This window comes from Delphinus delphis, chromosome 12, assembly GCF_949987515.2.
Source record: "Delphinus delphis chromosome 12, mDelDel1.2, whole genome shotgun sequence".
Classification (NCBI taxonomy): Eukaryota; Metazoa; Chordata; class Mammalia; order Artiodactyla; family Delphinidae; genus Delphinus; species Delphinus delphis.
Genome location: NC_082694.2, coordinates 54,734,219 through 54,756,635, shown reverse-complemented (window position 1 = coordinate 54,756,635; position 22,417 = coordinate 54,734,219). Strand labels below are relative to the sequence as shown.

General features: G+C 41.7%; 1 long non-coding RNA gene across 1 annotated transcript; it reads left to right on the top strand.

The window, feature by feature from the left end:
• The first annotated feature begins 20,080 nt into the window (after positions 1 to 20,080).
• LOC132435453 (uncharacterized) lies at positions 20,081 to 21,618 on the top strand. The gene is made up of 3 exons (XR_009521544.1): positions 20,081 to 20,561; positions 20,729 to 20,779; positions 21,516 to 21,618. It is a non-coding gene; the product is annotated as an uncharacterized lncRNA (long non-coding RNA).
• Positions 21,619 to 22,417: the final 799 nt, after the last annotated feature.

The window sequence follows — 22,417 nt, the reverse complement described above, 5'->3', positions numbered from 1 at the left end:
CAAACACAACCAGGGACACACCCATAATGTAGTTGAACAAATTGGGTTTATTGTTGCAGTGAGGGAGCGCACACCCTGGGGAACCGTGGGATGTCTCAGTAAGAGGGTGCTAGAAAGAACCTATTTGGTTTGGATTTGAGCTGTGGTTGGGTAATTTGGTGGAACGTCTAAGGAAGCAGGTCTAAGAAATACAAATTCCCAGACCTCTCAAGAAATGTCAAGATCCAATCTCTGATGGCATGGTCCTGTCTATTTAGATCCAGAGCAGAGTCTGCTCCAGTGTTTGCCAAACTTCCTGGATAAGAATCACCTGGGGGTACTTATTAAAATATATAAATTCCTGCACACACCCCTGCCACATTAATCAGTCTCCTGGGTAGGGGCCTGGGAACTTATATTTTAATATGTGCCTTAGGGGATTCTTGCCACCAGGGAATTCTGGGAAATAAATATTGATGTCTTCCTTTTCCTTAAAAGAGAAGCTTTATATTAGATAATTTAATAAAGCTTAAGAGTACCCGGCTAGTGTTTGGAGGAAGGAATACAGCTGATACATCAAGATAAAATTTGGATGAGTCTATGATTTAAACATAAAAACATAAGTCCAGGACTTCCCTGGTGGTGCAGTAGTTAAGAATCTACCTGCCAAAAAAAAAAAAAAAAAAAGAATCTGCCTGCCAATGCAGGCGACACGGGTTTGAGCTCTGGTCCAGGAAGATCCCACGTGCCGCGGAGCAACAAAGCCCGTGTGCCACAACTACTGAGCCTGCGCTCTAGAGTCTGCGAGCCATAACTACTGAGCCAGTGTGCCACAACTACTGAAGCCCATGCACCTAGAGCCCATGCTCCGCAACAAGAGAAGCCACCGCAATGAGAAGCCCGCGCACCGCATTGAAGAGTAGCCCCCACTTGCCGCAACTAGAGAAAACTTGCATGCAGCAACAAAGACCCAACGCAGCTAAAAATTAATTAATTAATTAGTTAATTAATTTTTAAAAAGAGTGTAAGTCCATAAAAATTGATAGGGAAAGTATAGGTGAATTTTTAAAATATAATCTTCAATAGAGATTTTGAACTTTCTAAATTTCAAAATACAAAACCATAAGATATTAAGGAAAAGACTGACATGTATGCTTGAATGTGACAAATTTCAAAATATGTATATTAAAAAATAACCACAAGGTTAAGACAAACTTGGAAAATACTTGCAACCCAATGGCAGACCCAAGTTGTGTTAAGTTGTTAAGAAAAAGATAAAGAGTTCTGTTAGAATGGTGAAAGGATAGCGTCAAAAGATAGTTCACAGAAAAAGAAATAAAAATGTGAAATCTCACTCTGAATTAAAGAAGTTAACTAGGGTTTGGGGTTTTGTTTTATTTTTTCGTTTTTGTTTTTTGCCCACCAGAAAGTTGTATCACTCAATCAAACATTTAGGCATCTTTACTAATAGTATATTTTTAAAGACCAAGATGACAACAATGTTTTAAGATTTTTCTTGTTTTAACATTTATTGTTGCCATTTTAAATCATAGCAATTTAATGCCTTGATTGCTCTGTACATCTGGGTTAGATTGTATTCAAAATTATATTTTGAGGAATATTACATACCTGCAATTGGATACTCTGGGTAGGTGAGGTAGCCACCTTTGGTTTCCCTAAGTTTCTTTAAGAACAGTGGTTCTCAAAGTGTTGTCCCCAGACTAGCAGCATCAGCATCACCCAGGAATTTGTGAGATATGCAAATTTTCAGGCTCCTTCTCAGACCTACTGAATCAGAAATTCTGCAGGTGGAGTGTACCAATCTATGTTTTAACAAGTCTCCAGGTGACTCTGATGCTAGCTTAAGTTTGAGAACCATTGCCTGTGAGAATCCTGATCCTATCTGCAACTTGGCCAGTCATTTCATCATGTGGATCTGTACTTACATGGCAACTTAGAATACTTACACGTATTTGGAAATATGTCCTTGAACTCACTACCACTTATTGCTACTTTTTAAAGTTATTGCCAAATTGTCTTCCAAAATAGTTGTGCTAATTTGCTTAGTGTATTGCTGAATAATTGTTGCCCCATGTCCTTAGTCAATACTGATCCAAAGTTCAGCTTCGGGGTATAATTACGGAGAATTGTCTAAAGCATTTCATTCAAGATGTGATTCTCTGAATTTACCCTTGAATCTAAGTCGGGATGGTGGCTTCCAGAAGTTGTTCTGCTGAACCTCAGAGGTTCTCGGGCAGGTGGGGATGGACAGGAGATGGAAGGACAAGGGCTCTGCTTTCCCTTTCAATCAGAACTGTTCCAACTGAATTGGTTTTAAGTGTTAGTACTCCGCATGAGATTTCCTTTTTAACAAAGAAGTCTGCTGTTAAAATGTTTGAAAATACGGGCTTGGTTGTCAAAGACCAGAGTACCTGGACTACATTGTTTTGGCCCTCCATATGTTTACTTTAAAAAAAATCAAATTCATCAATATTGGGAGGCATTATTAAAAAAAAAAACAGCTTGTAGAAAAACATCATTGTATTTACTATACTAATATATTTTGAGAACACACCATAACACAGTGCAATGTCCCCTTTATGCGGACTTTATGGGACCAAAAGCTTGTGTCTCAAAACCGTGAATTCTGTACTTCTATTGAGCAAATAGTGAAATGTATGCGTTATTCTGTTTTCCTTTTTGCACTGGCTACAAGAAATCTTAGAACCACATTTTTGTGTTCTACCTTATTTGTAGACCCCCACCACCACCCTTTGCCTAGATTTTCTCCGTTAATTTTTTCACTGTATATCTTACTAAAAGGTCTTAAGTTAATTTTTTAATAAGGAGGGGTATAAATAAATAAGTAGTAAATAGGAAATGATTAACATTGGAGTGGTAGTGGAAATTGAGGCAGTGAATGAGATCACCCAGGGAGGGCAGATGATAAGAGGAGAGACCAGGGCCAAGGATGAAACCCCCAGAATAGCAAATTTATGTGGTTGGCTGAGGAAGGAGAAATCAAAGAAAGAGAGCTAGCAAAGGAGAGCATTTCAGGAAAGAGGAGGTAGTCAGTGGTGTCTGAGAGTAGAAACAGGTCACATAAGATAAAAACTGAAAAAAGGTAATTGGATTTAACAACCAGGAAGTCACTTGCGACCTCAGCAAGAGTTTCAGCAGAGGGGTGTAGGCATCGGCTAACTGACACGGGTTGACAAGGGAATGGAAAATGAAGTAATGCAGACAGACCTTGCAAAAGGTTGGCTAAGAGAAGAATAAGAGAAGGAGATGGCTAAAGGGGGATATAAGATGGGAAGGGGGGCAGTTTGTATTAATTTTTAAAGATAGGATAGATACAAACGTGTTTATATGCTGAAGGAAAAGTTCCAGTAGAGAGGGAGGGGTTAAAAGTACAGATAAAGAGAAGTGACAGAAATTGGGGGTATCAAGACCCTGGAGGAGTGGGGAGGGTAGAATCTCTGAGTCAGTTCCTGGGAAGGGTCCTGGGTGGAGGTGTGTAGAGAGGAGTGAAGATGAAGGGCACTGAGGCTGGGGCATCAAGGAAATATTTTCACCCCCACACTAAAAGCCACTTAGAAAAAGGTGTTCATGAAACGGATGTAAAGAAGGTCATAATATTTCAGACAAGCTAAAAGAAACTTTTTAAACTGATAGAAGATATAAAAGAATGACAATGTGGAATCTGAAAATTTTGGAAATGAAGTGATAAACCCAGGAAAGAATTCGAAATGAAGGGAAAATTTTATTTCAGAAATGAAGACTAAATTAGGAAAACACGAAAGAGAATAATAAGCTCAATAGATAAATGAGTGACTGAAGGGTAATAGCGAGTAAAAAGGAAAAAAGAGATTTTAAAAGGGATATAGGCCAAAACAAACTAAAAACATAAACATGTTTCTTAGGGGAGAGGGAGAGAATAGAATAGGAGGATCAGGGATAGTTAGAATTCTTTGAACATACATTGTTTTGTAGATTTGACTTTGAAACCATGTTAGTATGTTACATAGCTATAAAACAAAATATTTAAAAAGCAATCCTGAAAGTAAAACACACACACACACACACACACACACACACACACACGGTAGTCTGATTTAATCTCTAAAGATTTCAGTATTCTTCAGTAATCCTAGCCAAAGTCCTTTCTGCTTCAATCTTGTTTGTTCCTATGGGAAGTCAAGGAAGACTTGAACAGTTTCCTCACAATAGACTTTTTCATGGGAAGGGAGTTAGTAGAACTTCCCTTATCCTGTGCCAAAAATCTCAATTCTATTTCACTTTTCTCTGAGGTCCAATTTTAGCCAGATTCCCAAACTTTCCCTTGACACTTTTACAGTTTTTTTTAGATTTGCTGCAATAGAGACAGGGGTCTGATTCATGACAAAAACATTGTAAATTTGGCTTTCATTCACAATTACCTATGACAGCAGCATTACCAGGAGATTAAAGAATATTTAAAGAGGCTTGGAAATTGCCACAGAGTGATTGGGGAGATCCCAGGACATGTAATTTTTACGGGTATTGCTTATTCTCTTATCAGTTTCTTTGTCAACATCCCCAAGGAATTTGGCAAAAAACACTCCCTCCAGGCTAGATCTGGTGGGTGACAAGAGATGATATGCTACTTGCCCTCATAGAACTTACAGTTTAGTGGGGAGAAGTGGCTGCCATACACGAAACCAGGAACAGAGCCCAGATTTAAACTGAAAATAATCACTCTTCAACAACGTTGAGCTGTCCCCTGTATTTTCCGAATGCAAAGTGTTGTCAGTTCCCAGGGAATTACAATGAGGTGCCCTCACCCGCATTAGAACTAACAGGTATGGACGTCTAATTGATGAGACCAGCTGTCTCAAGAGAGACTTCATGGTCTGAAGATGGGTGAATGAACACCTGAAATGGAATCTCCAAAATACCCGTGGATTAGATGAACTCAGTCAGAAAAAAAGAAAAGCAGTGATTTTCCTGGAATCTGGAAAGCAGGGTGAGGGGGATGGAGGATGTATAAAAGAGAAATAAACCCTTGGTAGGATTTGGGATCAGGCAACTGCCATATATCATCTCACTTAACCAATAAACTTGTGAGGCTGATTGTACCTGCTCACTGTGCAGATGAAAAAAAACAGAAATTTAAGTAACTAGGCTTAAATAATTTGAGATCCACCTGCTTTTCAAAGCTATAAGCCTCTCATCTGTGATAGCAATGATCTCTCTTTTGGAATGATCCTTGACATCTCCTAGAGCATCTGTTGGTAGGAATACTCTTGCTGTAGGAGTAATGTAGAGCTGGGAGGTAGCTGAGTTGGGAGCTTGGCCGATTCATTTTTCCCATCTGCTGTTATTGGATCAATAGTCATTAGAGACCTCCATTTCACAAGTGAGACATCTTCTGTTATAGGTTGGGGCCTCCAGGAAGCAGATTTTTTTTTTTTTAATGGTTGTTCTTTCTCACCATCATTTTTTAAAATTTTATTTTACTTTTGGCTACATTGGGTCTTCGTTGCTGTGCGCAGGCTTTCTCTAGTTGCGGTGAGCAGGGGCTACTCTCCGTTGTGGTGTGTGGGCTTCTCATCATGGTGGCTTCTCTTGTTGTGGAGCACGGGCTCTAGAGCGCAGGGTCAGTAGCTGTGGCGCACGGGCTTAGTTGCTCCGCGGCATGTGGGATCTTCCAGGACCAAGGCTTGAACCCGTGTCCCCTGCAGTGGCAGGCGGATTCTTAACCACTGTGCCACCAGGGAAGTCCCCGTAAACAGATTCCGAGAAGGAGTTTAGCAGTCAGTTTATTTGTTAGGGAGTCCTCTTGTGATTAATACCTATAGGGAGGAGAAGAAATTAAGCTTGGATAAGGGAGAAATTGGGCTGCGATACTCTCCCAGCAAAGACCTTAGCCAACCCCCCAGGGAACTCCAGAATCAGAATGACCCCCTTGGAGTTGTTCCAAGTCAGGCCAGTCTTTATACTGCCACATTGATCAGTAAGTGGGTGCCAGCTGCCCCTGGAAGGAAGCATGACCTTGGAGGGGCAGTTTCCTTCACTCAAGGCTAACAGCTGAGGGCCAAATGCCAGCAGCACTCCCAGCAGCTGGAAAAATAAGTCCTTCCTACCTGAAGGGCATCTGGACCATGCATCACAACATCCACTAAACCTCCCAAAAGTTGTGGAGGCTCAGCCAAAGTGAAGACTTTAGCCCAAAGGATTATCCTGTTGTTCCAGTTCCCATGATTTATTAGTTCACATTTGCCCATCTCAGTTCATTTCAGGGTATAGCAGATTTTTCACAGTAATTGACATGCAAAGAGGAGAGGTGTTGTCTGGAAGAATAAGCCATCTGACTAGAGGGAAGGGCAAAAAGCAAAGTTATACAAGAGTGACCCTGTTGTCATGGTTGGTGGGAAAGAAATCAGAATGGCATGATATATCCGCCAGAGGTCATTGAGAGTGGCTGGTAAGCAGGTACCATATTAGTTCTGAATCAGATTTAAAGGTCACGATGCATGGTTCCTCCTCCATCCACTATAAGACTTTCTTAGATATATTGAGAAATCATTGTGGGAAAAAGCTTGACCAGCCTCATTCTCCCTAGCTGCTCCTCTGGGTCCTACTATTCTAACCCAGGGCCTCCAATGCAAGCCCAGAGATGAGAAAGAGGAAGAAAATATCTTTTAAAAATGATGATAATATTCCCATTCTCTGCTCACCCTGGAGGCTTATTTTGAAAATCACAGTGATTTAACTTGTTAGCGGTTTAATTCACTTTTAAAAGATTAACCAGACTAATTACTCATCAGATTTCACCACCTTTGTCAGCCTCAATAAGGATCCTTTGTTACAATGATTAATGTGTTTTAATTGCAGCTTCTCTCAGAGCAATAATTCAATCGCACAGTATTTGCCGAATCTATGGAAATCTTGGAAATGCTTTGACAGCTGAGCTATTCTTGGGAAATGAAAGTAAAGGAATATATGTAACTAACAAAAAGTGTTTTATAGCATATCATTAATATGGATTTTCCCTCTCTGACAGACCTTGCTCAACTTCAGTCCATGAAGCTGCTTGCTGTGCATGTCAGTTTGCCATTCAGGAACTACCAGGAGGTAGAGATCAATTAACACAGGTGACTGGATTTTCTCCAGTTGGTGTCCTCAAACATACGTTAATCATAGTAATAATCATAGCAAATATACATCGGTCACAGGGAATGTTAATTAACTAGCCAGTGTCCATAAATAATCATCCAGTTAAGGGAGTGGATCCTGTGTTGATCATTCTATTTTCTACCCAATGCTTCATCTTCATTCATTTAACTGCTGTGTGCTTTCCAAGTTAAGGATTTTACAACATTAGAAAGATGTCTGTAGAACCTGGTAGAGAGATGAATTGTATGTGGCCAATACTAATCTCAAACTTACAATGTGTTTTAATGGTATTATTGTTTAAAGCACAGTGGTTCTAAGACCTTTGGAGTTGATTCTTGGCTCTATCACTTATTAGCTATGAGACCTTGGTGAAAATGAGCAGTATCTGGCCTCCCAGCCTTCAGTTTCCTCATCTCTAAAGCAGGTATGATAATACCCACCTGATAGTGAGGATTAAAATGAGGTATTACATGTAAGACCCAGCACACCACCTAGAATATAGTAAGCATTCATTAAATTATTTTTGAAAAAGCTATAAGCCTTTATACTTTAAGAAAACCATATGAAGATGAGAATCAGGGATCTGATCTCACAATAACCCAGAGACAGGTAGGAAAGGTGTGCTACTGTTGTTGTTTTTCAGAGAAGAGGAAACGGCATAGGGAGGCATGATGATGTCAGTAAACACATGATATATGTCCATCAACTAACTACTCAATCAAGCAAAAAGGTTGCCCTAAAGCCCACAGATGCTGAGTCCCATTGCAGTGCTTTTCCTACTGCCACCTTGGAGGCATCAAGGTCTCTGAATGAGTAGAGTAGTTGAGAACAGAATAACTAACTCATTATTTGTTGACAAATATTAGCCCCTCTGTGGGATATATGCATCAATAATAGCTAATAGAGCCAGGAATTACCTCATTTAATTCATATAGCAAGCCTAGCAGGTAAATATCATTATTGCCCCCATTTTACAGGTGAGGACACTGAAGCTTAGAGATATTAAATAACTTGTTTGACAGATTTAAACCCAGGTCTGTCCAACTCTAGTGTCTGTGTTTTAACCATATACAATTCTGCCTCCTGCCAATCCCACTTTATAAGATGCCGTTTTAAAAAGGGAAAGTTTTAAGTAAGACCTACCTGGTCTATATGGTAATTAGTCAGTATGCTTTAAATTTCCATCCTAGTGGTTCAGGCAACCACGACTCAACAATTTTCTTAACTTCTGAACCAGAGGTTGTGAATACTGTTGTTCCTTCACTTGGGGAATGGCACTGGCTGTGAAAAAAATTAGGAAGTAAATTCTTCCTTGGATATTTATAATACACATTTGCATGGGGAAGGCTCTGAGAAATACTATGGTTTAAAAAAAATTGTTTAATTGTGTTAAACCTGATTCATAAGCTTATCTGACCATAGAACTCTTCTTTTTAGTTATAATCATTGAGAACTTATGGGAACCCATTTAGATTCATTTACATAATAATCATGGGCAAAATTTATAGAGTACTTAGTATTTCCCAGACACTGATCTCAGAACTTCACATGTATTCACTGATGTTATCTTTTTTAAAATATTTATTTATTTGGCTGCGCTGGGTCTTAGTTGTGGCACATGGGATCTTCGTTGCGGCATGTGGGATCTTTTAGCTGCGGCATGTGGGCTCTTAGTTGCAGCATGTGGGATCTAGTTCCCTGACCAGGGATCGAACCCAGGCCCCCTGCATTGGGAGCGTGGAGTCTTAACCACTGGACCAACAGGGAAGTCCCATGTATTCACTGATGTTATAATACTCTTTTTTTTTTTTTGCGTTACACGGGCCTCTCACTGTTGTGGCCTCTCCCGTTGCGGAGCACAGGCTCCGGACGCACGGGTTCAGCGGCCATGGCTCACGGGCCCAGCTGCTCCGCGGCATGTGGGATCTTCCCGGACCAGGGCACGAACCCGTGTCCTCTGCATCAGCAGGCGGACTCTCAACCACTGTGCCACCAGGGAAGCCCTATAATACTCTTATGAAGCAGGTGTTTTCAGAATAACCTTATGAGGTAAATGTTTTTCTTAAACAATTTTCCCAAGATCACAAACTATTAAGTGGCAGAGGCAGGATCTGAACTCAGGGTGTTTTTCTCTAGAACCTGTGCTCTCACAGCTGCCGTGGAAGAGCTGATGTAACAGGTCATACTCAAAAGCATGTCATGTTTTTCTAATTTAAATATGGAATAAGTATGCTATATCAAATTTCCATTTTGATTAAATTGACTCAACCAAGGAGGAAAAACCTGGCAAAACCACCTCTGTGAATCAGACACTCAACACAATCAAATTTGTCTATATGTTATTGATAACTACATTTTTTCCCCTATAGTGCTGTTTCATTCTTAAAATACTTGATCCAGTTTTGGGCATCTGCTTATATTTTGTGACAGACACGGAGGTAACATCCTCTTATCACCATATCGCTTGCCAGGTAATAATCACTTCAGGTTTCCTCCAGGACTAGTACGCCAAGATCAGACAAGTAAGAATTCTCACTTAGGGACTTCCCTGGTGGCACAGTGGTTAAGAATCTGCCTGCCAATGCAGTGGACATGGGTTCGAGCCCTGGTCCGGGAAGAGCCCACATACCGCGGAGCAACTAACCCCGGGCGCCACAACTAGAGCCTGCCCTCTAGAGCCCGCGAGCCACAACTAGAGAAAGCCCACACGCAGCAACGAAGACCCAACACAGCCAAAAATAAATGAATAACTAAATTAAATATATGATCGCCTTTAAAAAAAAAAAGAATTCTCACTTAGAGAAAGTGAGGTGATCACCCATCTCAAATAGGAAAGCTGTTATTTACTCCAGAATGGCAAAGGCACAAGAATTCTCTTTTCTCTTCTTTGCTTTTCCTTTCCTTACTTCTCTTTTACTTTATTTGGTTTCAGGTGGAGCAATGGCTTATGGAATGACAAAGTTTGGGACTCACTCACTTAACTGAAGTTACCCCAGCCTAGAAGAAGGACAAGGAGAAAAGGCAATGGCCCCAAAGGTGCAGAAAGCCCGAAGAAAGCTTCCAAGTACTGTTCTTGCCTTCTTTTTCTTTTGATCCTCTCTCCCCATAGGGTGGCTTGTTTTTTTTTTTTTTGAAGCACACTTTTCCAAGTTGTTACATTAACAAATTTGCACTGATTTCTTTATCCTTGTCATCTAAAGACCACCTTGTTGGCGGATGGTGAACTTTTCCTTTATGCCAGGCCTGCCGCACTGTCTAATGTCACAAGTGTCTGCTCACATTAGCTCCCGGAGACTGGAGAAGATTCTGCATAGTGCCTTTCCAGCAAGTTGATTTGACAGAATGAGTCCCCATGCTAGCTCATGGCACTTATCAGTTAGTCAACTTTCCTCGGGGAGGAGAATTTAGAGTGCACCATATTCAGTTTCCAATCAACTGCTGTCCCCTCAGGAAGCTGTGTGTTGCATTATTAAAAGAGATGCCTTCAACTACAGCACCATACTTAAACATTCATCCACATTAAAAAAAAAAAAAGAAGGAGGAATGAGGCAGGCAGCACCACAATTCCCCACACTCTTCACTGTTAACTCTTTCTCCCCAGGTTTCAAGTCTCCCTCTTTGAACAGTCCTGTAACTTTTATTGGTGAGCATGAACAGTGTGATTTTGTGACTGTTACCTTTACATAAAGTGGGGGTGTTTTTGCATTACTTAGGCTGGCTATAATCCCTGAGCTCCAATAGCAAAGTTAAATCCAAAAATCTAGCTGCCGGAAATGGCAACAACTTAGATTTATCTGTTACCTACCTCTCCCAGGAGTTCAAATGAAAAGCAGGAATTAGTTCTGAGTTGAAGATGAACAGATTCGAAGCTCACACTTTCATAATTATAACTTCAGATATTTCTAATTTTTTAAAACAACAAAATTTGTGGCCAGTTTATCTTTATCGTTCCAAAAGAGAAATCGACAAGATTGCTGGAGAAAAGGAGGGATCCTTTTTAAAGCTGCATGTTGATATAAATATGAAAATGGATTAAACTCTGCTTCCAATTTCCAAACTTGTGTACTTCAATGAATATTAAATGACAGGACCCTATCATCATCATGACTTATTTACTCACCAGAGTTTTTATCAAAAAGGGACTGGAATTGCCTGTGGAGCCTGAAAGTCTCCTGTAATTGAGTTTAGAGTGGTAAATCCACTAAGCAGGCCACGGCCCCAGAGACACCCCTGAAACCCACCTGTCAGCTGGTGTTAGATCACAACTCAAACAAGGCATGGCTGCCTGCTCCTGCGAAATGCTGATGTGGCCCAAAACAAAAAAAGAGAAGTGATTTCCCCAGGGATGAGGGAGGGCTGGGGGCAAATCATGGGGGTTGGGAGGGCAAGAGAAAATCTCTCATCTAACAGCTGCCTGATGTCAGCTGGAATCATGATCTGAAACTCAGCTTGGGAGGGGAACTGGCCAGGGCCTCATTCGGTAAGGTGTCATTTCTTTATTCCAACATCCGTTAGGTAGGAGCGTAATGGAGTGGACAAGAAGCTTTTTCATCACGGATGAGCCATGGAAAACAAAGCCCAGAGTTTCAGTGAGGATAGAGATACAACAGGCTTAGGACTGATGCAGAAAATTTCACATCTGAAAATGGAGGAAACTGTCCAACTGAGAGCGGCTGGACCAGTCAGGGATGGGAGCAGAAACATTTTAAGCCAAAAGACTATCATTCAGCCAATAAATGTTTGTTTACTAGTGCTAATTACTGTATCAGTTGCTGAATATATCAAAAGAAATAAGACATGGAGTTCACGGGTTTTTGAGCACGAGCCACCCTGTTCTTCTTGCTTGGCCCTGCAATAAACCTTTCTCTGCTCCAAACTCTGACAAAAATAAATAAATAAATAAGACATAGTCCTTGCTCTGGAGGAACTTAAAATGTAGTTGGGGAGACATGCAGATAAGTCAACTATTACAATACAGCGTGTGTCAAGGGCTATGAGAGCAAAAATATGTGCCTGAAACAATAAGTAAGGAGAAGGTGACATTTAAGCTGGGTTTTTCAGAATAAGTAAGGTTTTGCCAGGCAAAGGAGAATAGGGTGTGTGGGGATGGCAGTAGGAGTGAGAAGCTCTTGCTGTATGGAGGAGACACATGATCAAAAGGATCAGAGTGATAGTCTTATAGGGCTCCCAGAGGCTCGATGTGCCTGGATCATCTCTCAGGACTAACAGAGTAGATGCTGAGAGAGATGGGACTAGAGAGGGGGAGAGAGAAGCCGAAAGATCAAGGACTTTTGTCAGCCTGGCTAATAAGTTTATCCTGAAAGCCATGGGGAGCAATGGAATGAAAGAATTTTAAGCAGGGGAGTGGTGTGGTCAGGTTTACCTTTTAGAAAGACTAGTTTACCTGTTGTGCACAGCACGTATTAGAAGGGGTAAGGCTGGAAATAGGAAGGCCATGAAGGAAGCCATACAGAAGTATCTGAGAGAGGGGGTGATGGCCCACACCAGGGAAAGCGCAGTGGAGGGGGAGGGGACAGATTGAGAAATACTGTAGAAAAGAATCAGCAGTATTTGGAAGACAATTCAAAATGGGAAAAGAGGGAGGTATTCAGGATGGCTTCAAGGCTTCTGGCTTGGGTTTAGGGTTGCTAGATTCATCAAATAAAAATGCATGCAATATTGGGACATATTGATACCAAAAAAATAACTCCTTGTTTATTTTTTTTTTTTTTGGCTGTACCACAAGGCTTGTGGGATCTTAGTTCTCCAACCAGGGATTGAACCTGCACCCTCAGCAGTGAAAGCTTGGAGTCCTAACCACTGGACCACCACAGAATTCCCAAATGATTCCTTGTTTAACTGAAATGTAAATTTAACTGGGAATCCTTTATTTAATCTGGCAAACCTACTTAGGTGACTGGATAAATGTTGGGTCATTTATCAAGCTGGGGATTAGAGGAGGAGACATAGACATGGGAGAGGGGGCCAAGAAGGTGAGGAGTTTACTTCTATTTATATTGAGTTTCAGATATCCAAGGGATATATCTGACTTCTGATTAACCCCCAATACCTTTCTGCCCTTCTTCTGCAAGGATAGTGTTAGCTGGCACATGGCCACTCAGCTAAAGACTTTACTTCCCATCTTCCCTTGCAGAAATCGGCCATGTGACCACACTCTGGCCAATAGGATGTGAGAAGAAGTGATGTGTGTCTTTTTTTTAAGATAATGCATATAATTTGTAATTTTATTTTATTTTTAAAATTAATTTTTATTGGAGTATAGTTGATTTACAATGTCGTGTTAGTTTCTGCTGTACAGCAAAGTGAATCAGTTATACATATATCCACTCTTTTTTATTTTATTTTTTAAATAAATTTATTTATTTATTTTTGGCTGTGTTGGCTCTTCGTTGCTGCATGCGGGCTTTCTCTAGTTGCAGTGAGTGGGGCCTATTCTTCATTGCAGTGAGTGGGCTTCTTATTGTGGTAGCTTCTCTTTGTTGCAGAGCAAGGACTCTAGGCGCGTGGGCTTCAGTAGTTGTGGCACGTGGGCTCAGTAGTTGTGGCTCACGGGCTCTGGAGCACAGGCTCAGTAGCTGTGGCGCCTAAGCTTAGTTGCTCCACGGCATGTGGGATCTTCCCGGACCAGGGCTCAAACCCATGTCCCCTGCATTGGCAGGCAGATTCTTAACCACTGCGCCACCAGGGAAGACCAAGAAGTGATGCGTGTCTCAGAAGGATTGGGCATGAATTCTCTGGACTCTTCTCCTTTCCTCTGGCTGAAAGATAACCAAAACTGAAATAGCCACCTTGGACTCCGAAATGAAAAGCATATGTTGATGATAGCAGAGCCATCTAACTTGCCCTGGGCCATCTACCATATGAGAGAGAAATAAACTTAGCCTGCACCTTAATTACCAAGAGGAAATGTTCAATGAGCAGCTGGAAATACAGGTCTGCAGCTTAGAGAGAGGTGTGCGCTAGGGAGGGAGAATTGGGAGTGATTAGTACACAGGCACTGAATGAGGCTTTGGGTTAGATTTCCTAGAGGAAAAGTGTGGTGTGAGAAGAACTAAGCACAAGAAAGTCAAATGCTATCTTTTTTCTTTTGACGTGTTTTTTTTTGGAGACACGACTTTAAATTTACCCTCAAGTTAATAGATATCTTCCAGGATTACTAGCATGGACGTTTGAGAATTTTGTTTTCATTTCCAAAGCTTTTCCACTCTATCTAGCCATGCATTAATATTCAGTACTACTGAATTTGTTTGTATTTGGATTTATATTTCAGCACTGTCTGGGAAGGGGTAAGTTATCATGTTCTGTGAGTATTTGGACACTTAACACACGTCCTGGTGGCTGTGCTAGTGTCTGTGGTAGGGTCAGTATACATGTGTGTAGTTTGTGCCTTGGATGTGTCAGCACACGTGGTCATGTGTTCCTCTGTGTTCTCGCTTGTTGATATGCCCTAAAGACATCTTTGCTTGTTGTCTGTGGGAGGTGCTGGTTATATTGGCTAAGTTAGTAGCCAGTCCCTAGCACTGCCAAGATATAGCATTTTAGATTCTTCTCACATGGAAGTCTTTTGTCCATTTTGGAGACTGTAGAATATTTTTTTAAAAGATCATTTCAATTGCCTTTTTTAAAAAATAGACTTTATCTTTTAGAGCAGTTTTAAGTTCATAGCAAAATTGAATGGAAAGTACAGGCATCTCCCATGTATCCCCTGCTCTCACACATGCATAAGGTCCCCCGTTATCAACATCCCCCACCAGAGTGTTATATTTGTTGCCATTGATTAATCTACATTGGCACATCATTATCACCCCAAGTCCATAGTTTACATTAAGGTTCAGTCTTGGTATTGTACATTCTGTGGGTTTGGGCAAATGTATAATAACTTGTATCCATCATTATAGTATCATACAGTATGGCTGAACCATTTTGCATTCCCACAAGCAAGGAATGAGTGTTTCTGTTGCTCCACATCCTCACCAGCATTTGATGATGTCAGTGCCTTGGGTTTTGGCCATTCTAATAGGTATGTACTGCTCTCTCATTGTTTTAAATTGTCTTTTCAAATCCAAAATGTTTGAAGGAAGAGTCTCACAAAATTCTCCATGGTTATTCCTTGCCGCTTCTGTGTAAGTCTACCTATTCTTCTCAAACCCCAAACTGATGCTGAGTTTTACATAATATGATATGAGCTGAGATCTGCACAGGGGTTAAGGACACCACAGTGTGTGTGTGTGTGTGTGTGTGTGTGTGTGTGTGTGTGTGTGTGTGTATTTTGGAAATTTCTAAACATACTCAAAATTAGAATAAAAAGAACCTCCATGTACCCATGACCCAGCTTCAATTATTATCAACATTTTGACAATCTTGTTTCATCTATCCCTCCCTTTTTTCCTGCTAGTGTGCTTTAAAGCAAATATTAGATAGCTGAAACATTTCAGTTTGTACATTTCATTCAGTTTGTATCTCCAATTGATACGACTTTTTCCATTCCACAGTGTCGTTATTACCTAACAAAATTAACAACAGTTCTCAATCTCATCTAAACCCAATCTGTGTTCAAATTTCTTGATTATCTCAGACATCTTTTTAGAGTTGGTTTTTTTCAAAATCCATGTATTGCATATAGTCATGTCTTTTTGGTCTCTTTTATTCTAAAGCAGTCCACCCTCACCATTGATTTGAGGAGGAACCAGGTAATTTGTTCTGTATAATATCTTGTGTTCTGTATTCATCTGATTGCGTTCCTGTGGAATCAAGTATGTAATATCAATGTAATACCAAGTGATATCAAGTAATATGTTCCTCTATCCTCCATATTTCCTATAAACTGGTAGTTATCTCCAGGGTCTTGAATAGATTCAAGATCAATATTTTGGCACCAGTACTTCGTAGTGTGGTGCTATTACTATGAGGCATATAGTATCTGGTTGTTTCACTTTTAATGATGCCAAGATTGATCACTGGGTTTAAGTAGTGTCAGCCCACAAAGTTCCCATTAACCTTTCACCTGATGGTCTTAGCATCTATTGATGATTTTTACCTAGACCCATTATTTCATTTGGAGTATTAGTGATTTTTTAAAATTCTTTTTTATTAAAATGCCTCTTTTTTAAGACTTTTTTTGATGTGGACTATTTAAAATCTTTATTGATTTTGTTACAATATTGCTTCTGTTTTATGTTTAGGTTTTTTGGCCACAAGCCATGTGGGATCTTAGCTCCCCGACCAGGGATCGAACCCACACCCCCTGCATTGGAAGGTGAAGTCTCAACCACTGGATCACCAGGGAAGTCCCTAAAAATTCTTTTATTCCTTCTGCACTTATTAGCTGGCACTCTTCTAGTTCCAGAATATTGCTGATAAAGGCAATAATGTAAGTGCCAGGGGCTCAGGGTCAAGTGAGTGTCCTGTTTTCCTGGCCTTGTTCCATATTTAAAAAGATCAGTTAGCTCTCCTAACTACACTGGTGGTCAGGCCTGAATTCCAGGCTCATTTCAACTGACTCTTTGTGTTCAGATAATGTTGAAGTCAGCAAGTATCCTAGAGATGGGCCCACCTTGTGCTCCAGGAAAAGGGGGCTCTAGGAGTTGCAGGGCGGCCTCTTCCTAAGACACCAGGAGCTGAAGGCCTCTCAGAACCTGAGGCCTGACCACCACGGACTGGCTTTGCTGGTTTGGAGAGGGCTCTCTTTAGCCTCTCCCACCCGAGTCAGGCTCAGTGTGGGGGCCCTGGCTCTCCTGCTTTTCAAGGAAGCAGCAGCCATTCAACCACTGGCCCTAGGGACCAAATGTCTGAGTCTCTGGTGCTTTAATTTTCTGGTGCTTCCTCTGTGTCCTCAGATGGACTCTGGGCCCTTTTCTCCCCTGGTTTGGACACTGGGCTCCACACCTTCTTTGAGAAATAGAAACAGAGCTGATCTCCTGCCTCGTGTACCTCCATTAGCCCTTTCCCCCATCAGAAGTCTCTTGAAGAAAGCCCCAGGATGAATGGTCCTGCAGGCAGAAGCCAATTCTGGGATTAATACTCAGCTCTTAGGGACCAGGATGTGAGGGGAGACTGGGATCCATCAGGTTGTATAGACAGCTCCCTACTCGGCAGGTGAGTAAATCATACAGACCATTCTTTCCTTAGAAGGTGAGCCTCTATGGAAAAAATGGCACCAACATTCATTTCTGGGGGAGATGTATTTTAAATTCTGTATAAAAATGTACCATAGTAAGAGTTCACGTTACACATTGTTGGGTTTTAAGAAATGAGACTTTTAGTCCCCTCAAGACGCTAATTTAAAAATATATATATGTATATTCTTCAAAATAGTCACCTGCCTTTAAATGGTTACAAACCACAGAGGAAAACCTGTGTTATTCTTCAAATTCCCACCAATAACCATTTGGCTTTGCGTGACTTTAAGCTGTTTCTAAAAAATCAAATCCACTCAGAAAGCACAGTGGTTTGCCTTCATGGAGGGCGGCCAAAGAATATGCTGCAGACTGAATGCAGCCCCCAGAGCAAGGAAAGCGTTTGCCACTGCGCTACCCATACTTGGACACTAGATGGCAGGCTTACCTTCTAGATGGAAGTAAATGGCCCTGGCAGCCCTGCCTCTGCTTCCGGCAGCCGCACCCTTGGGACAGATCCCACAGGCATTTAGTGGGCTCCCCAGGGAAGGTGTGACCAAGCCTTGGTGTGAGGTGAGGGGAAGAGGTGTCTGATTTGGGAACTCTTGCCTGCCTGTCTGCAGTTGCAATGGAATCAATGTCGGGGCCCACAGGATCCCAAAACTCATGGTTTGTGGCCATTGTGACACCCCTGCGGTGCCAACCGGGCCCTCCTCACACCTGTTTGTCCCAGGTGTGGGACTTAGAAATGTCTCCAGCTTCCCTTGGATTGGCTGAAGGTGCAAGGTCTTTCAGATGTCCCAAACCTAGGAGGTTATACTTTATGCAGGCTTTTATCAAACAGAAGCCCCTGCTGAGTGTAAGGACTGCTGAGGGCCAGGAAGGAAATGTACAAGCCTGTGCTGACCCTGGGTGAGGTCTGTGGTTTCACTAACATTCAAGACTCATGGCATTCTTTTTTTGTTATTATTTTTAATTTTCTAGATAAGTTTAGTTACCATCTGTCACCATACAAAGTTATTACAGTATTATTAACTATAGTCCCTATGCGTACATTACATCCCTGTGACTTACTTATTTACTTATTTATTTTTATTGAAGTATAGTTGATTTACAATATTGTGTTAGTTTCAGGTGTATAGCAAAGTGATTTGGTTATACATATATATACACACATATATGTATATATATATATTTTTTTCAATTCTTTTCCACTATAGTCGATTATAAGATATTGAATATAGTTCTCTGTGCTGTACAGTAAATCCTTGTTATTTATTTATTTTGTATATGGTAGTGTGCATCTGTTAATCCTCTACTCCCAATTTATTCCACCCACCTTCCCCTTTGGTAACCATAAGTTTGTTTTCTATGTCCGTGAGTCTGTTTCTGTTTTGTAAGTAAGTTTATTTGTACTATTTTTTAGATTCCACATATAAGTGATATCATATAATATTTGTCTTTCTCTGTCTGACTTACTTCACTTAGTATGATAATCTAGGTCCATCCATGTTGCTGCAAATGACATTATTTCATTCTTTTTTATGGTTGAGTAATATTCCATTGTATATACATACCACATCTTCTTTATCCATTCCTCTGTTGATGGACACTTAGGTTGCTTCCATGTCTTGGCTATTGTAAATAATGCCACTATGAACATTGGGGTGCATGTATCCTTTTGAATTAGAGTTTTCATCTTTTCTGGATATATGCCCAGGAGCGGGATTGCTGGATCATATGGTAGTTCTATTTTTAGTTTTTTAAGGAACCTCCATACTGTTCTCCATAGTGGTTGCACCAATTTACATTCCCCCCAACTGTGTAGGAGGGTTCCCTTTTCTCCACACCCTCTCCAGCATTTATTATTTGTAGACTTTTTTTTCTTTCTTTTTTTTTTTTTTTGTTGTTTGTCTTTTTGCAGTACGCAGGCCTCTCACTGTTGTGGCCTCTCCCGTTGCGGAGCACAGGCTCCAGACGCGCAGGCTCAGCGGCCACGGCTCACGGGCCCAGCCGCTCCGCGGCATGTGGGATCTTCCCAGACCGGGGCACAAACCCGTGTCCCCTGCATCGGCAGGCGGACTCTCAACCACTGCGCCACCAGGGAAGCCTTTGTAGACTTTTTGATGATGGCCATTCTGACCTGTGTGAGGTGATACCTCATTGTAGTTTTGATTTGTATTTCTCTAATAATTAGCTATGTTGAACATCTTTTCATTGCCTGTTGGCCACCTGTATGTCTTCTCTGGAGAAATGTCTGTTTAGGTCTTCTGCCCAGTTTTTGATTGGATTGTGTGGTTTTTTGTTATTGAGCTGTATGAGCTGTTTGTGTATTTTGGAAATCAATCCCTTGTCGGTTGCACCGCAAATGTTTTCTCCCAGTCCGTAGGTTGTCTTTTCATTTTGCTTTTGGTTTCTTTTGCTGTGCAAAAGCTTGTGAGTTTAATTAGGTACTATTAGTTTATATATTTATTTTATAACTGGAAGTTTGTGCCTCTTAATCTCCTTCAGTTGCCTCATAGCATTCTTAACACGCCTTCTTTTGGTTGCTCCTGCTTTCCTCCCATCCAACCTAACCCTAAACCCAGGGTTCAGACATCATTATAAGTCCTGCTTGAGGACAAGAACCTTCACTGGTTTACTTCTGGATTCCCTGTGTCTGGCACAAGGTGAGGGCTCAGTGAATGTTTTTTGAATGAATGGTTGATCAAATGAATTAATGTTGAAACTGAATAATCATTTAGTTTAACCTCCTAATTCTGAAAAGGGTCCCAAATGAATGGAAATGTATTATATTTTCTAGATTGCCTGTTGAGATTCCACCCCAAGATCTGAACTTGGGATATGCCTGAACCTTTCTTACATCTAGCTGAAATCTCTCAAGCTGCAACTTGAGACAGTTCTTTTTGCTGTGACCTCAGTGCAAGTTGATTATGGGATTGGGGAGTAATATTTTTATGGGCTGAATTCTGTCCCCCCCAAAATTCATATGTTGAAGGTCTAGCCCCCAGAACCTCAGAATGTGGCTGTATTTGGAGATAAGGCCTTTAAAAAGGTGATTACAGTAAAATGAAACTGCTAGGATGGGCCCTAATCCAATCTGACTGGTGTCCTTACAAGAGGAGGAGATCTGGACACACAGAGAGACACCAGGGGTGCATGCACAGAGTAAAGGCTGCAGGAAGAGGCAGCAAAAGGGCAGCTGGTTGTGTGCAAACCGAGCAGAGAGGCCTCAGAGGAAACCTAACATGCTGACACCTTGATCTTGGACTTCCTGCCTTCAAAATGGTGAGCAAATAAATATCTGTTGTGTAAGTCACCCAGTCTAGGGTATTTTGTTATGGCAGCCCTAGCAAACTAATATAAAGTGATATGATATGATATGATCTGATATGTGATATATGGTTATAATGTAACAAAACATAAGATACATCATGTTTTGCCCCTTTTGTCAGCACGTCCAGTGTCTAAATGACTCATCTAACTGCTGTTCGATATAACATCAGGTAGGTGAGGTTTTCACCCTACCTCTGGCCCCTGGCTCTTACCTGGCAGGCAGGAGGGCTGAAAGACACCCTAAAAAAGGAGAGATGTTCACAGCATGGGCTGCCTTCCCAGGTCCTTTTTAGAAAAAATGGGCTCAAATGTGATGCAGAATAGGCTGAGACAGTTCTCAGGAGAGGGGCTTCCCAAGCATCACAAAAGCCGAGCTCCCCAAAGAGGTCAGCGTGGCCTCAGTGGCCCAAAGTTCGACACATCAGGATAAATCAGGTTTGTCAGAGAGAAAAAGCAACAAAAGAGGCTGCTTGTTGGAGATTAGATTAGATCAGAGAAGATTTCTTAACGGCTCCACATCTTGAGGATGGAGGACTTGGGAGGGCAGGAGGGAGGGCACAGGGCTGGCTGAGGACGCAGCAGAGACTCTGAAGCAAGAATCAGCTCAGTGAACAGGGAACAGCCCAGGGTCAGAGATCACTGCAGTGAAGCTGTGAAAAACAAGGCAGTGCTGTCTCCTTCCAGAGTCACGTTTAAGTGGTAGGATTTGGTCTTGAGAAAAGTGACTGAGGGTAACTTACTCTCTCTAAAGTGGAAGCTCTGGGTCAAGCTAAGGGGGAGGGGCCAGGATGGATGGAGGAAGCTAAAACTGAGACTCAGCTCTTCTGGGGCGTGGCCACTAGGACATCTCTGGGGCGTGTCAACCCACCTTCCTTATGCTGATGGAGACCCTCTCTCTCCTCTCAGAAATGCCACTGTGAGTAGATACCACTGGAGAGGAGAGAGACACACCAGCAGGAGCACACATAGAAGGAAGATCATCATCCGTAAAGGGTTTCTCCTGCCTTGGCACAGACATGCAAGAAGGCAAGTGGGGAAATGACCTTTTTCCTCTGTCCCTAATTTCCAACTTAGCCTGGCTCCGATATGGGAACTAAGACTGGACCTTGGTCCTTCCTCTGTTAGTGCCCTTGGCCTCTTGGTCCTGGACTCCAAGGATTAGCCTCCCTCTTCCCTCTGCCCACCCCTCTGTCTCACCACATTCCTCCCTCCAGGTAGCTGGTCCTGCAGCTCCAACTATGTGTCTGTGGGTCACAGAGCTGGGTGGGTGCACTTCAGTATTGGGTAACACTGGGCCCTGAAGAAAGAACCAATCATGAAGATATCATCATCAAATAGATGATGGTATCATCAGATAAACACCCCCATTTTTCTGATGAGGTTGTTGAGACCAAAAATGGGGAAAGGATCTGCTGAAGGTCACATAGGGCTGATCAAATCTTCTAATAGACGTTACCAGAGACATATGCCAAAGCCATGTGAGTCATTAAAAAACACATCCCATAGAGTAATAGCTCAATTCCAGTCTTTTTTTCTGCCTATGTACCAATCCAGTCTATTTTTAAAAAGTCAGTCCTTGAAGCACTATATTATCCCCCCAACCACTTTATGTCAAATAAAATTCTAACATGAAAATAGATGCACATGAAAACAGATGGAGACTGCTCCCGTGAAACCACATCTGGGAGAGTGGTCACTTCTGGGTCCTGGGTTCTGTAAGACACATCAACATGGTAGATGAGGGACAGGCTGACTCTGGTGGTGAAACATCTGAGAACCAGGCCATTCAGAGGGGGAACTAGGGAAAC